The sequence below is a fragment of the Octopus sinensis genome, linkage group LG25, assembly GCF_006345805.1.
Source record: "Octopus sinensis linkage group LG25, ASM634580v1, whole genome shotgun sequence".
NCBI classification, from domain to species: domain Eukaryota; kingdom Metazoa; phylum Mollusca; class Cephalopoda; order Octopoda; family Octopodidae; genus Octopus; species Octopus sinensis.
The window spans coordinates 1153172-1169064 of record NC_043021.1 but is presented as its reverse complement, the minus strand read 5'-3'; the positions used below and the strand labels follow the sequence as shown (position 1 = coordinate 1169064).

Genomic DNA, 15893 nt, shown 5'->3' with positions numbered 1-15893 from the left:
TTGCCATCCTACCACTGACCAGCTTATACCCTCATATTCAACTCCCCTGACGTTTTGCCATCCTACCACTGACCAGCTTATACCCTCATATTCAACTCCCCTGACGTTTTGCCATCCTACCACTGACCAGCTTATACCCTCATATTCAACTCCCCTGACATTTTGCCATCCTACCACTGACCAGCTTATATCCTCATATTCAACTCCCCTGACATTTTGCCTCCTACCACTGACCAGCTTATATCCTCATATTCAACTCCCCTGACATTTTGCCTTCCTACCACTGACCAGCTTATACCCTCATATTCAACTCCCCCTGACATTTTGCCCTCCTACCACTGACCAGCTTATAATCCTCATATTCCACACTCCCCTGACACATTGTGCATCCTACCTACACTGACCAGCTTATATCCTCATATTCACTCCCCTGACGTTTTGCCATCCTACCACTGACCAGCTTATATCTCATAATTCCAACTCCCCCTGACATTTTGCCATCCTACCACTGACCAGCTTATATCCTCATATTCAACTCCCCTGACGTTTTGCCATCCTACCACTGACCAGCTTATATCATCATATTCCACTCCCCTGACATTTTGCCATCCTACCACTGACCAGCTTATATCCTCATATTCCACTCCCCTGACATTTTGCCATCCTACCACTGACCAGCTTATACCCTCATATTCAACTCCCCTGACGTTTTGCCATCCTACCACTGACCAGCTTATACCCTCATATTCAACTCCCCTGACATTTTGCCTTCCTACCACTGACCCAGCTATACCCTCATATTCAACTCCCCTGACATTTTGCCTTCCTTCCCACTGACCAGCTTATATCCTCATATTCAACTCCCCTGACATTTTGCCTTCCTACCACTGACCAGCTTATATCCTCATATTCACTCCCCTGACATTTTGCCATCCTACCACTGACCAGCTTTATCCTCATATTCCACTCCCCTGACATTTTGCCATCCTACCACTGACCAGCTTATATCCTCATATTCAACTCCCCTGACGTTTTGGCCATCCTACCACTGACCAGCTTATATCATCATATTCAACTCCCCTGACATTTTGCCATCCTACCACTGACCAGCTTATACCCTCATATTCAACTCCCCTGACGTTTTGCCCCTCCTACCACTGAACCAGCTTATACCCTCATATTCAACTCCCCTGACATTTTGCCATCCTACCACTGACCAGCTTATACCTCATATTCAACTCCCCTGACGTTTTGCCATCCTACCACTGACCAGCTTATACCCTCATATTCAACTCCCCTGACATTTTGCCATCCTACCACTGACCAGCTTATATCCTCATATTCAACTCCCCTGACTTTTTGGCCATCCTACACTGAACCAGCTTATACCCTCATATATCAACTCCCCTGACATTTTGCCATCCTACCACTGACCAGCTTATACCTCATATACAACTCCCCCTGACATTTTGCCATCCTACCACTGACCAGCTTATACCCTCATATTCACTCCCCTGACGTTTTGCCATCCTACCACTGACCAGCTTATATCCTCATATTCCACTCCCCTGACATTTTGCCATCCTACCACTGACCAGCTTATATCCTCATATTCAACTCCCCTGACATTTTGCCTTCCTACCACTGACCAGCTTATATCCTCATATTCAACTCCCCTGACATTTTGCCATCCTACCACTGACCAGCTTATATCCTCATATTCAACTCCCCTGACATTTTGCCATCCTACCACTGACCAGCTTATACCCTCATATTCAACTCCCCTGACATTTTGCCATCCTACCACTGACCAGCTTATACCCTCATATTCAACTCCCATGACATTTTGCCTTCCTACCACTGACCAGCTTATACCCTCATATTCAACTCCCCTGACATTTTGCCATCCTACCACTGACCAGCTTATATCCTCATATTCAACTCCCCTGACATTTTGCCATCCTACCACTGACCAGCTTATACCTCATATTCAACTCCCCTGACATTTTGCCATCCTACCACTGACCAGCTTATATCCTCATATTCAACTCCCCTGACATTTTGCCATCCTACCACTGACCAGCTTATACCCTCATATTCAACTCCCCTGACATTTTGCCATCCTACCACTGACCAGCTTATATCCTCATATTCAACTCCCCTGACATTTTGCCATCCTACCACTGACCAGCTTATACCCTCATATTCAACTCCCCTGACATTTTGCCATCCTACCACTGACCAGCTTATACCCTCATATTCAACTCCCCTGACGTTTTGCCATCCTACCACTGACCAGCTTATACCCTCATATTCAACTCCCCTGACGTTTGCCATCCTACCACTGACCAGCTTATACCCTCATATTCAACTCCCCTGACGTTTTGCCATCCTACCACTGACCAGCTTATATCCTTATATTCAACTCCCCTGACATTTTGCCATCCTACCACTGACCAGCTTATATCCTCATATTCAACTCCCCTGATATTTTGCAATCCTACCACTGACCAGCTTATACCCTCATATTCAACTCCCCTGACTTTTGCCATCCTACCACTGACCAGCTTATACCCTCATATTCACTCCCCTGACGTTTTGCCATCCTACCACTGACCAGCTTATATCCTCATATTCAACTCCCCTGACGTTTTGCCATCCTACCACTGACCAGCTTATACCCTCATATTCAACTCCCCTGACATTTTGCCATCCTACCACTGACCAGCTTATACCCTCATATTCAACTCCCCTGACATTTTGCCATCCTACCACTGACCAGCTTATATCCTCATATTCAACTCCCCTGACATTGCTAATTTAAACAAACAACTGCTTTTATTAAGTCACGAAACAATGGATTTTGCAAATGTTAGAATTCCTACAATTCTAAGTCAGAACATTCCATTCTCCAAAAATACCAGTGCAGGAATTAACACGTACACCTAGACACACACACACACACACACACACACACACAAACATAAACGCACTCACACATACATACGCACTCAAGCACACACACGTATCATATGTATACATACACATACACACGCACCCACATATACACGTATACGCATATTTATGTTTGTTTGTATGTTCAGTTATAATAAAACAATTTTACAGTAATCTGATGGGTCATTCTAAACTTTTGTAGAGTTCAAATTTATTATTCTTAATCATGAATATTGTTGACAGTGACTTCGATGTTTCGGCTAGCAAAGTCATCGTCGGACTGCAATACATTGAAATTATTGGATTTATGTAGTTCCTGTTGAAATAAAATTGTCCTTGGGTTTGTGGGTTTCTGTTGAATGGTAATTAGGTTGAAGGATGGATTATGATTGGAGAGATGTGGAAAAACTTTGATTAAATTTGGGTTTATGTTATTGTTGAGAATTTTTTCATGCGTGTAGAACTTTGTAAACATGTGTGTAAGCTTCGCTTTATAGGATTGTCATTTAGTGGTTCACACAAATTACGTAGGCAGGTATAGGAAGTTCTTTTTTCTTTCTAATCAGCGTATGTGTCATTAGTTTCAGTTACGTTCGGTTTTATTGTTACCAGTCGTTTGCTTTGATAACGCAAAGGTCGAAGTCTCGCAAGTTCAATCCAGCATTTAAAAACTTAGTAAATGTGAGTCATCTGTTTTTTGTAAAGGAATTTTTAAGGTTCCACAAAAGAATATAAGAAGGTGGTATGTTTTAGCTGGTCAGAAGGTGAGGTCATTAGCAGAGCATGTCATGGTGTTGTTAGTTGAGAAATTTGTTGTGCTTTGATGCTCACAAGATGTGGGTAGATGTAAAGGTTGTTGGTAGGTATATTTTTCTCGGGGGGGGGGGGGTCATTGTCTTACTAACGATTTGATTGATTATGTAGAAATTTCAACCTTGGAACCTATGGAAGCAGAGTCTCTAGGTTGTGTATATAAATATTTCTTCAAATATATACATAGATCTTGTTTAAGGTGTTTAAAATGACGAGAGATCAAAAAATGAGGAGTGCTGTGATATATGCTGATATACTCCTGGAATAATTATGTGGTAAGTTTGTTGTATTAATACGAGATAATTGATTAAGGCCGGTCATGACAAGTAAAATCCAAACAGAAAAAAAGAAAGAAGGTGAGTAGATAGTCCGTTATAATATGTTAGTTTCAGATTGTTTGCAAGGAGTTGCACTAACTGCACACCTAATCTTAAAACGGCTACGAGGCTCAATATGCACAACCTTCTTCCTTCTTTTTCAGTTTTAGATTTTACTTATGACGACCTTTCTTAATCCACTAATATCATTTCTACAAACATACCTTATAACTATTCCGGGAGTATATCAGCATATATCACAACTATATAAATATTCCTCAGTCGGACTTTTTGTTAATTTCTTCTGATTTAAACTCTTTAAGCAGTCTTTTCTCCTTCCAAATTGTATCAAAATATAAATGTCATCATCTGACCAGATGCCAGTTGTTTGCCATTCATATATTCATATATATATAAATATATAGTCTTTATGTAACATGTAGCCGAGAATTATCTCGGAAGAGAATTGGCCTGTCTCAATTGACCAATCTCAATAGTTTATTGCAAGTTGATTCATCATTTCATCCGATTAGTTGATGTATACATCCGTTGTAATTGACTTATCAGGTTTCATGAAGCTGTAGTGGATGACACCAGCACTGGACCACCAAACAAACACCATTAGCTTTTTTCGGGGAATATTCTTTTTGGAATTGTGTTTTGGCACTTCGTTTCTATCCAACAACCGTGCAACAACGTTTGCTATTGAAAATAAACCATATACGATGCAAACATGGTTCGCTTTTATGCCGTAAGAGCAAAGAACACAAGTTTCAAGACGACGTGTCATTTGCCGTTGTTCAGTTCGTCTGCTACTCACTTGTCCAGCTTCTTTATCTTGCCGGTTTGTTTCAGATGGTCCAGTATAGTTGGAATCGAAACATCAAATATTGTTGCTAACTCACGCCTAGTGTGAGATGTATCCGCTTCAAGTTCATATTTATCCACCTTAGTCTCAGGTCTACCACGGGGCTGACTTTCAAGAGTAAAGTCACCAGACCAGAACTTCTCAAACCATTGACGCACAGTGCGCTCATTCGTCACATTTTCACTAAACACCTCGCTGATGTTTCGAGCTGTCTGGGATACATTGATTCATAAATAACACGAATTTTTGATCTATCGATGGGTTCATAAAAATTGATTTACAAGAGAAAACTCACAATATAATCAGACACCATGAATTGCATTTCGAAAAGTAATGATGTAACTCTTCAATGTTGTAAAACAAAGAATTGTCAGGATAGAACATTAGAGTTAACGACTGTCAAACTTGGTGCATAAGAAAATCGGACATTTCACTCTTAATGACCTGATATATATATATATATATATATATAATATATATATATATATATATATATATATATATATATATATATATATATATATATATTATATATATTATATATATATATATATATATATATATATATAGTTTTTTCACTTTTTACTATTTTATATATATATATATATATATATATATATATGTATATTAAGAAGAAGGAGCAGTCAAAATTTTGGATAATCCTTTATTACCTTATATATAAATCGAAAAGAGGATGCTGTTTTGAATTGGCCCTCTGTCTTCCTCTCTCTCTCTTTCCCTCTCTCCCCTTCCATCCTCTTATCTCTTTCTCCTCTTCTACATAAACCAAAACAATATCCTCTTCAATTTATATATAAGGCGAAAGACATTTTTTCTGCATTATATCTTGAAGAGTTAATTGAACGTACGAAAGTGCTGGTAAAGAATTATCCAAAATTCTGACTGCCTCCTTCTTCTTGATATTCAATATCTGTACACCACTTCAAACACTACACACATATACACACACACATGTATGTATGTATGTATGTATGCATGCATGCACATAGATATGTGCGTGTGTTTGTGTGTGTATGTATGTATGTTTGTATGTATGTATATATGTATATGTGTACACATGCACACATACACAAACACAGCAATTACATCCACATTTTTGAGAATTATAAGAACGGTAAAATTATTTCTTTCCTATTTACACCAACAGTCACAATAATAATAATAATAATATAATAATAATAATAATAATAATAATAATAATAATAATAACAATAACAACAACAACAAGAGTACTCAGAAAGCGCATACCTCTGCCAAAGCAACACCAACGTCCTCTCAACGATTAGCCAGAGATGATTTTTAAAATGAGAATATCTGAAATAAACTCGACTGCTCTCACAAACGAGAATACTAAAAATGAACCCGACCACTCTCAAAAATTAAGTAAATAAACAGGAAAAATAATCTAGAATCCTTGTCCGGTACTGGATCGATCCTAAAATCTAATCAGCTCATACCAGTCATCTTTCATCCGAATCCATCCAGCGGTTCTTGAGATGTCTTGTCCACTGACAAACAAACAAACGCGACTGAAAACAATATCTCTGTCTTAGCGAAGGAGGAGGTAATAATAATAATATTATTATTGTTATTATTGCTATATAACTGTTTCTTTTTTTTCGTATACGTATATTTTATTTTGTCACGTTTGTTTTCGTCGTTGACCGTCCATTAGTTATTCCCAGTATCTTTTCGCCACTGGCGCCATCAAAAGTAAATAATATCAACGTTAAAGGCTCGAAATTATAATGCTCTTTTGAACGTCCACTGATGAGGAATTAGCGACGAATTTTCTGGGGGGTTTTTTTCGAAAATTTTCCGACTGTTCTGCTTTTGTTAATTTTTTGAAGTGTGTGTGTGTGGATGGATGGATGGATGGATGGATGGGCAGTGAGTGGATTTTAATTGATTATTATTATATGCTCTACAATTATAATTCTTGGATTTTCAGGCGCCTGATACTATTAAGTTGCATCCTTAACTTAATTACTGTATTATCTGATAGCCGGATTCCCTGCGGAGTGTTAATTGTGAGTTCTGTTTGATTCTCTGAATCCTTCTTTCTCTTTGTACATCTGTGTGTGTGTGTGCGTCTAAGGGTAAACATAATACGAACATACATATATACATACACAAACATACATTGACATACATATACATACACGTACGCGCGCGCATATGAGATGGCAGCGCGATGGCAAATTCATTTGAAAGCCAAACAGAATATATCGCAATTCTATCAAGGTGTATAAGCGGAACTGTAAAAACATGGACTGGGTGTGTTCTGGTATCTACCCAGCTCTTCGTATTCTGAATTGAAACCCTGCTCTCTTCTACTAAGTTAGTAGACCTACTTTACCCGTCATCCGGTTTAACATCGTCACTCATTATTTGGGGTATCATTAACAAAGCTTTGTGTTTTCATCTTCCGATCTTTCAACCTTCCACTTTTTGCATCTACTTCCTTCTCACCTTTTGTCCTGTCATCTGGGTACAGCCGGAAGATTGCACTAAGACACCGAACGTGTTTATAAATGCGGTCTGAGACGCTTTCATGAGCTACTAATAGTAAGTCATAAAAACATGCATTGTGTTTATTAAATAATATTTATCTCTCACCAGATGGCGTACTTGTTTTCTTGATCTTACCATCATAGAACAGTACTCTCTCTCTCTCTCTCTCTCTCTCTCTCTCTATATATATATATATATATATATGTGTGTGTGTGTGTGTGTGTGTGTGTGTGTGTGTGTGTGTGTGTATAGAAATTAAATATAAAATATAAATTACAAAGTGGGACAAGAACGCAAAAACACACAAAGAGACGACACAAAAAAACAGACGGGTCACTCGAAGCGTCTAATCTTCAGTCGGGAACCGGATCATCTTAGCAATTTCGGCAATATATATATATATATATATATATATATATATATATATATATATATATATATATATATATATATATTGATAAAAATGGTAAGACAACAAAAAAATGAAAGTGACCTCGATATTAAGTAAATTAGCATTTTTCCGATGGCCAGATAACTGAAGAGATAGCGGCGTGGATTTCCACCTCGGCATCCGAAACTCGGAGTTTTATCATGGCTACCGAATAATACTCACATATTACATACATACATACATACATACATACATACATATATATATATATATATATATATATATATATATATATATATATATATATATATATACTACAAAATTAGAAAATGGAGAAACATACTTAAATCAATCAAACATCAACCATCAGATGATACCCAATCAATACTTTATTACACCATTACATAACAGTAAAGGCATTATACAAAATATATTGTAAATATAATTAGACAAGGAAATAGAAATATAAAATATAAAATATAATATGTAATTATATCATATCTGACAGCTGTTTCGGCAGTAAGGGCAATCATGCCTCATTTAACCTATAAGCCATATAAGGCAGGTATAAATGAGACATTAACATATATATATATATAATCCTAAAAGCTTAGGGGGGAAAAAGCAAGAAAAAAAAAACAACGCGAGGACGTGGTACATGCAAAGAATTAATAAGACGCTTAAGGAAGGAAAGAAAGAGTGTTTTACGTTTCGAGCAAAGCTCTTCTTCAGAAACAGAGGAAAGTCCAAAAGAAAAGTAAGACAGGGAAAAATTGCCAACAATCCACTTGTAGTTATATTTTGGAACGTATATATATGGGTTTCTAATAACATTTTCCCTAACAAAATGGCAGAGCTCTTCGTTTTAAGGTACTTCTTGTGAGTTGTAGTTACGTGTGTCACTTTAGTTCACTAGTGTGTGTACTTCATTACTGTTTACGTGTACTTCAATGCATTTATTATTGTGTGAATGTGTTCAGGAACCTCAAGTGGAGAATTTATGGAATGCTTTGCAATTTTTCCTTGTATCTCTAATCGATTGTATTTCGAGAATGCGAAACCCTTTACTGTTCAGTAGATGTTGTCCAAGTGACACATTTCGACACTCAAATGTAGTCTGGGTTAATCTCGGCACTCTACCTCCGTATCTTCAAATGTCAGCTGAAGTAGTTTTTTGTCACTCTAGCTTCACTCACAGCACCAACTTACAATATTTTCGTCGATTCCGAGATATTTATAACATTACTGATGACAAGGGAGATAGACAGGCCATTGATAGCAATATTCCAGGCCCGATTGACAATCTTTCCTTGTTTCACTACCAAACACGAACACTTATCCTAACTAAACTCCATTCCTATGTCTCATGATATTATGACTACTTGTCATGAATGTTATTCGAGCACAGCTTCAGGTGTTTAACATAAAAGGTGTTGTTAAAATTAACTTTTCTTTGTTGAAATGAATGCATTTAATAAAAGGAAGAGGTGCGGCTTTTGTATATTAGGGAGAAAAAAATACCACTTATTTAAACATAACGTAAATCTTAGCCGCCACCCTGTTTATTGTTATTTAGAAAACAAAGATTTTGTAAGTGGTATAATCTTGTTCATAGTACTCTCTCTCTCTCTCTCTCTCTCTCTCTCTCTCACACACACACACACACACACACACACACACACACACACACACACACATACACACACACAACAACTTCTGTTTGTTCTTCAAGTTGCAATCGCGCAACTTTTAGTGCTTAGCTCTGAGTTTTATTAATGCTTATGGTAAAGAAAGTGTGATAGGAAACTATAAAGGCTTAAACTGGAATGGGACATTAGATGTCTGTATAACTGGTATGCGAGGAACGAAGACGGGGTCACCTTTATCACAACCAGTGAAAATATTTGCCTCGATGCAGTTCCTCATTGGTTTGTGCACAATTAGTGTAGAATCATTGCTTAATTTTGGACAAACAAACAAACACGCCAACGGACAGAATCTCTCTCTCTCTCTCTCTCTCCTCTCTCTCTCTCTCTCTCTCTCACACACACACACACACAACACACACACACACATACACACACACAACAACTTCTGTTTGTTCTTCAAGTTGCAATCGCGCAACTTTTAGTGCTTAGCTCTGAGTTTTATTAATGCTTATGGTAAAGAAAGTGTGATAGGAAACTATAAAGGCTTAAACTGGAATGGGACATTAGATGTCTGTATAACTGGTATGCGAGGAACGAAGACGGGGTCACCTTTATCACAACCAGTGAAAATATTTGCCTCGATGCAGTTCCTCATTGGTTTGTGCACAATTAGTGTAGAATCATTGCTTAATTTTGGACAAACAAACAAACACGCCAACGGACAGAATCTCTCTCTCTCTCTCTCTCTCTCTCTTTATATATATATATATATATATATATATATATATATATATATATATATATCTTTAACACATGGTACGACTCTACAACAATGTCTCTCTTCCCCTCTCCTACATTTCTCTGCTTTTCACACTTTGCACTCCACTTTGATCTGTCTCTCTCTCTTCTCCCCCTCCTTGTTCCTTGTTCCCCTTCTTTCTCTCTTTATCTGTCCCTCTTTTCCTCTCTCTTTCCCTCACACTTGACTAGCCAACCGATTGCTAGCCTCTTCGTGGTCAGCAGCCGTTGCGGCAAGACACATTTTTTGTCTCTCTCTAGCCCTAAGGCTTTTTTCTAACGCCAGCTCAAAAATTTACTCGTCCTGTCGAAAAGACACTTGTCTGTGACGTCCTGTTTTTGTTGTTATTATTATTATCATTATTGTTTTTACGTATTTTTGTATTTTTATTCGTGTAACATCGTCCGTTTTCCGTCCCTGTGTTGTATACATTCGAGGCTTTCTTCCAAGGAATCTCATGCGCTTGGCTTAGATTTTCCTTTGGGGCTGGCCAGATCGGAGCAATCTCAAGATTAATCAGCCGAAATTGCGAAGATGATCCGGTTCTTGACTGAAGATTGAAGGCTTCGAATGTCCCGTCTGTGTTTTTTGTATCGTCTTCTAAATGTTTCACGTTCTTGTCCCAGTTTGTATTTTTTTACATTTACATATATATATATATATATAGTTATATTTCGGAATGGTCATTTTGCCAGTTTAGCCAATAAAAACACACGCACTATATATTTGGTGTTATTTTGCTTCAGTGTTATTTATTTTTTACATTAATCTTAATCTTATTTCGGCCAGAGTTCTTTCGTCACACTCCTGTGACCGCATCAGTGGTCCTTTGTTTTCTTCTTTCTTATTTGTGTCTCTCCTTACTAACCGTCAGCCATTTTGTATTTCTATTGTATGTCTTTATTTGCGCATGCTTATATCTCTAGGTGCGTCTATGTTTATTTAGTGTGTGTATGTGGGGGGATGCCTGTAATATTTGTATCTTCTGTTTATATACGTTCATGTAATTTGTATTTTGTTTTTGTTGTTGTTGTTTTTGTTTATTCTTATTTTGTTCATGTGTTTACATCCACTTATTATTATCATTACATATGTATGTATGTATGTATGTATAACAACAATACTAGTAATAATAATAATAAATCGAATCGAAAAAAAAATATATATGTAGTTATTTATTTCTATTTGTTTATCTATCTGTGTATTTATTATGTTTTCGGGATCCTCTATCGTCATATGTTGTGGTGTGTGCTAGTGCTCCATTCTAGTTTTCTATTCAGGCTAGGTTTATTTTCTATTATGTGTGTAGCTTCTGTAATTTGCCTGGCTTTTCAACAACCTTAATTCTTAGCTTAAGTTTGTCTAGGGTCCTTCTAAAGCGGTACGCCAGTTCACCTCCAGGGGTGGTGTCAACGAACATGACACTCTGGTATTTATGGCTATCATACTAAGAGTTGGCCTTCCCTATTTTCTTTTTTGTCCTTTCTATAGTATTCCATGACTTGTTCCCATTCCTATGATTACATAATATATTATCAAATTTCTTCATGGCTCCTTTGTATACTCTGATCCTTTCTTTATATTTAAACGTATATATATATTTATATATATATATATATGTGTGTGTGTGTGTGTGTGTATGTGTGTGTGTGTATGTGTGTGTGTGTGTGTGTGTGTGTGTGTGTGTGTGTGTGTGTGTGTGTTAAAATAAGCAACAAGGATATCCAGAGGTAATGCAGTACGATCGTTTCAAGCAACTCCATTTAATTGAACAATGCAGTCATTAAATCAATTTAAATGCAGAGCAATCCTCAGCTGCATAAAGACATAGAATTTAATTAAATTAAGGCAGATGGACACATTAGTGTAATTTTACCTAAGATCTCCAAGAAGGTAAGGAGAAAGACAAGGAGTATGCTGCCTTCACTTCAGCTTAGAAGCTACTAAGGTATCAGGAAGAAAGAATTGTTACAGATTGTGCTTTCTCTGTTTTATGGGGTCAGTTTTAATTTATAGACTACTTTATCAAATCTTTGTATATCTTAGGCTAAAAGAACAAGGAGTAGTGCCTGCTAGGAAGGGGGATGAGGGAGTCAACAGAAATCATAGTGGGTATAGTTATAAAAAACTATCAAGATTTATTTGAAGCAATATCATGAGATTTGGTAATGGAAATCTAATATCAAGATGTTAGCTGACAATGAAAGGGGCAAGCCAATAGTAGTAATGAAAGCAGGGGAAATCTTATCATGTGGTACTATAGTAAAATATTTTAAACAATATTGTCATATTGTATAAAGTTAAAGTTTAGGATTATTAAGAAGAATATTATAACAAAAGGATAAAAAAGTTTTTTTGAATACTTTTGAGTATATACCAAACTTTTACCGCAATAGAGGGAGGAAAAGAAATTATCTAGAAATAGTTTAATATTTATACATATTATATACTTAAATACTAACTTATCAGATGGTATCTGTGAATATTGATCAATAGGTATTTAATAAAGGAGTACTGAGGTAAAAGAACATGCTGACTATATATTAATTAAATTATAATCTGAGCAGTTTATTTTAAGTAGTGAATATACCAGTATTGTTTTATATAAGCTAAGTATGAATTTATTGAGGTATAAAAATTAGATTTATTTTATAAATAAAAGCTATTATAAAATAATAAAATAATCAGGTAGGACAGAACACCATAGAAAAGGAAGAAAATAACATAATCATTAAAAACATGATAAAGTATATATACCTTATTTGCATCAATATAGAAGATTTATAGAAAATGTATAATAATTTAAGTATACTAAACTAAAAATTATTTATATATTTATTTAGTTAGTATCAATAAAGACTGATACTTGGTATTAACGAAAGGAATATTGATGTTATAGGACATTCTAATTATATACTAATTTTAAATTAAGAGGTATAATATAGGTTTTAAAAATTATTAGTGTTAATCTGTACATGATATTACAGTTTCTTAGGGGTACTTAATTGGAAGGGCTACTTGTATAAAGGCCAATATAAATACTAAGATCATGAGGGTAGAACACTTTAAGAAAGGGATAAATAAAGTAATTACTGAATCTATTTTAAACAATATACCCATATTGCATAAAGTTAAAAATCTAGGGTTATCAAGAAGATTTAGCATTAAGGCGAAAGAACAAGTTAACTATATATTAATTAAATTGTAATCTAAGCAGTTTATTTTTTAAGTTTTGAAGATACCCATATTCTTTTATATAAGCTAAGTATGAATTTAGGTTTATCTAAAGGCAATTATAAAGTATTAAGAAGTATTAAAATGATTAAGTAGGGCAGAACACCATAGAAAAGGAATGAAATAGCTTAATCCCTAAAAACTATGATGAAGTATATATACACAACTTACTAACATAAATAGAGACAACTTATGGACAATGTATAATAATTTAATTATTTAAAACTAGAAGTGAAGACAGCATATTCCTTCTTGGAGGTTTTAGGTAAAATTATACTTATGTGGCCATCCGTTTTATTTTAATTAAATTCTATTATGCAGCTGAGGATTGCATTTAAATTGATGTAATGATTGTATTGTTCAATTAAATGGAGTTGCTTGAAACAATCGTACTGCATTACCTCTGGATATCCTTGTTGCGGATTTTGATTTTCAATCTCCAGTTTCCGCATTACCCACCAGATAAGGGATCGGGGAACCCTGCCAAAGGCTTTCTCCAAGTCCACAAAAGCTAAGTATAGGGGTTTATCTTTAGCTAGGTATTTCTCCTGCAGTTGTCGAACCAGGAATATGGCATCAGTGGTGCTTCTACCCGGAACAAATCCGAACTGCATCTCATCTAAGCAGACTCTCTCCCTAATGAGATGGGCTATGACCCTCTCCGTGACCTTCATCACCTGATCCAACAGTTTGATACCCCTGTAGTTATTTCTATCTAGAGCATCACCTTTACCCTTGTAGCAGTTGACTATGGTGCTGCTATGCCAGCCATTGGGTATGACTCCATTATGTACTACCTGGTTTATAATGTGGGTGTCTAGGCCATAGCCCACACCACCAGATGCTTTAAGCATCTCAGCAGTGATTCCTGGTGAGCCAGGGGCTTTTCCTGGCTTCATATCCTTAATTGCTTTATCTACTAGGGAGCTGGTCCCTCTACTGGGTCATATATATATATATATCCTCTAGATAGATAGATAGATAGATGTGTCACAGTCCTGCTTTCCTTGTTGGATTCTATGAAGATTAAATGTTACACGAGGTTACACATCATATGTTTTGTAAACTTTTGATAATGTTGGCGACTTTTGCCAGTTTGTTTAATGAGCTGATGAAAGTCACAAAAATATTGTTTATAAACAACTGGAATTGTTCAACTTTCAGCCGAAAACATTGCCGAAGATTAGCCAATAACATGACCAAAGTGGAAGACAGTCACATTCTCTCTCAATTCCATTACCAAAAATTGTCAGAATGAATTGTATTTGGAGAATAATTATGGAAGCCTTATGCTGTCCTCCACTCTATTGACATATAATCAAAAGCATTCTTGCTGTAACTTTCTCGCCATTTTCTATGTCAAGAAGTGGCTGATGTAGCATTTGAATTCAGGGTGATTTGAGAATTATTTCTGGCAGGTGTCACTGGTGTTAGTGTGTTAGTCTAAGGTGTGTGACATACCCACCACTAAAGACCCAGAGAAATTTCTTTTGATAAACTTCAACAGGGGATCCCTCCTCCTCTGATCACAGAATGTTTGTCTTGTTCTTGATACCAACTGACTCATGAAGTGTTGCTTTAACATCTCTACCTCGTGTAACATTTCACGCTTTTATCACACAACAAATAATGAATACAAATACCTGTGTGTGTGTCTGTGTGTATGTATCTGTGTGTGTGTCTGTGTGTGTGTGTGTCTCTGTGTGTGTGTGTCTGTGTGTGTGTCTGTGCCTCTGTGTGTGTGTGTGTCTGTACCTGTGTGTGTGTGTGTGTGTGTGTGGCCGTCTATGTATCAGTGGAGCATACATATTGTATACACCCTATTAGTAGGCCAGTTATTGAGGTATTTATCCTGAGATACCGTCTCTTATGAACTTGCTATGTTAAAAACAATAAACATCAGAGGGAGACAAAAATTTGTCCCATCAGCGCCCAGTGAAAACACCGGAAGCATATCGGCCATTTCAAGCCTTTTTAATGGTGCATATTCACAGCCAGCCACACTCTCGGACAAGAATTTTATAATTTCTGATATAAGGAAAAGTGAATAAAATATTCGCATTTGTTGCAAAGAGCCACCTGGCAGATGAAAAATCCGCTGTACGCAGCTGAAGCAGTACTAAATTAAAGTTGCAGTCTATATACATTATTTACTGTATTTCGAACACAGCAAGTCCATTAGAGATGTTATCCCGGGATAAATACTGCAGTGACTGGCCTATCGACAGTATATATACATTATGTATGATACATAGATTGCTACTTTAATTTAATATTGCTGCAATTACGTATCTTGATTTTTTTATACATACATATACGTGTATATACATGC

General features: G+C 36.4%; 1 protein-coding gene across 1 annotated transcript in view; it reads left to right on the top strand.

The window, feature by feature from the left end:
• Positions 1-5269: 5269 nt before the first annotated feature.
• Positions 5270-15893, top strand: part of LOC115224477 — a 19969-nt gene continuing 9345 nt past the window's right edge. Inside the window, exon 1 of the mRNA XM_036513409.1 lies at positions 5270-5283. The gene's annotated coding sequence lies outside the window, so the exon portion shown is untranslated. The remainder of the gene's footprint in view (positions 5284-15893) is intronic.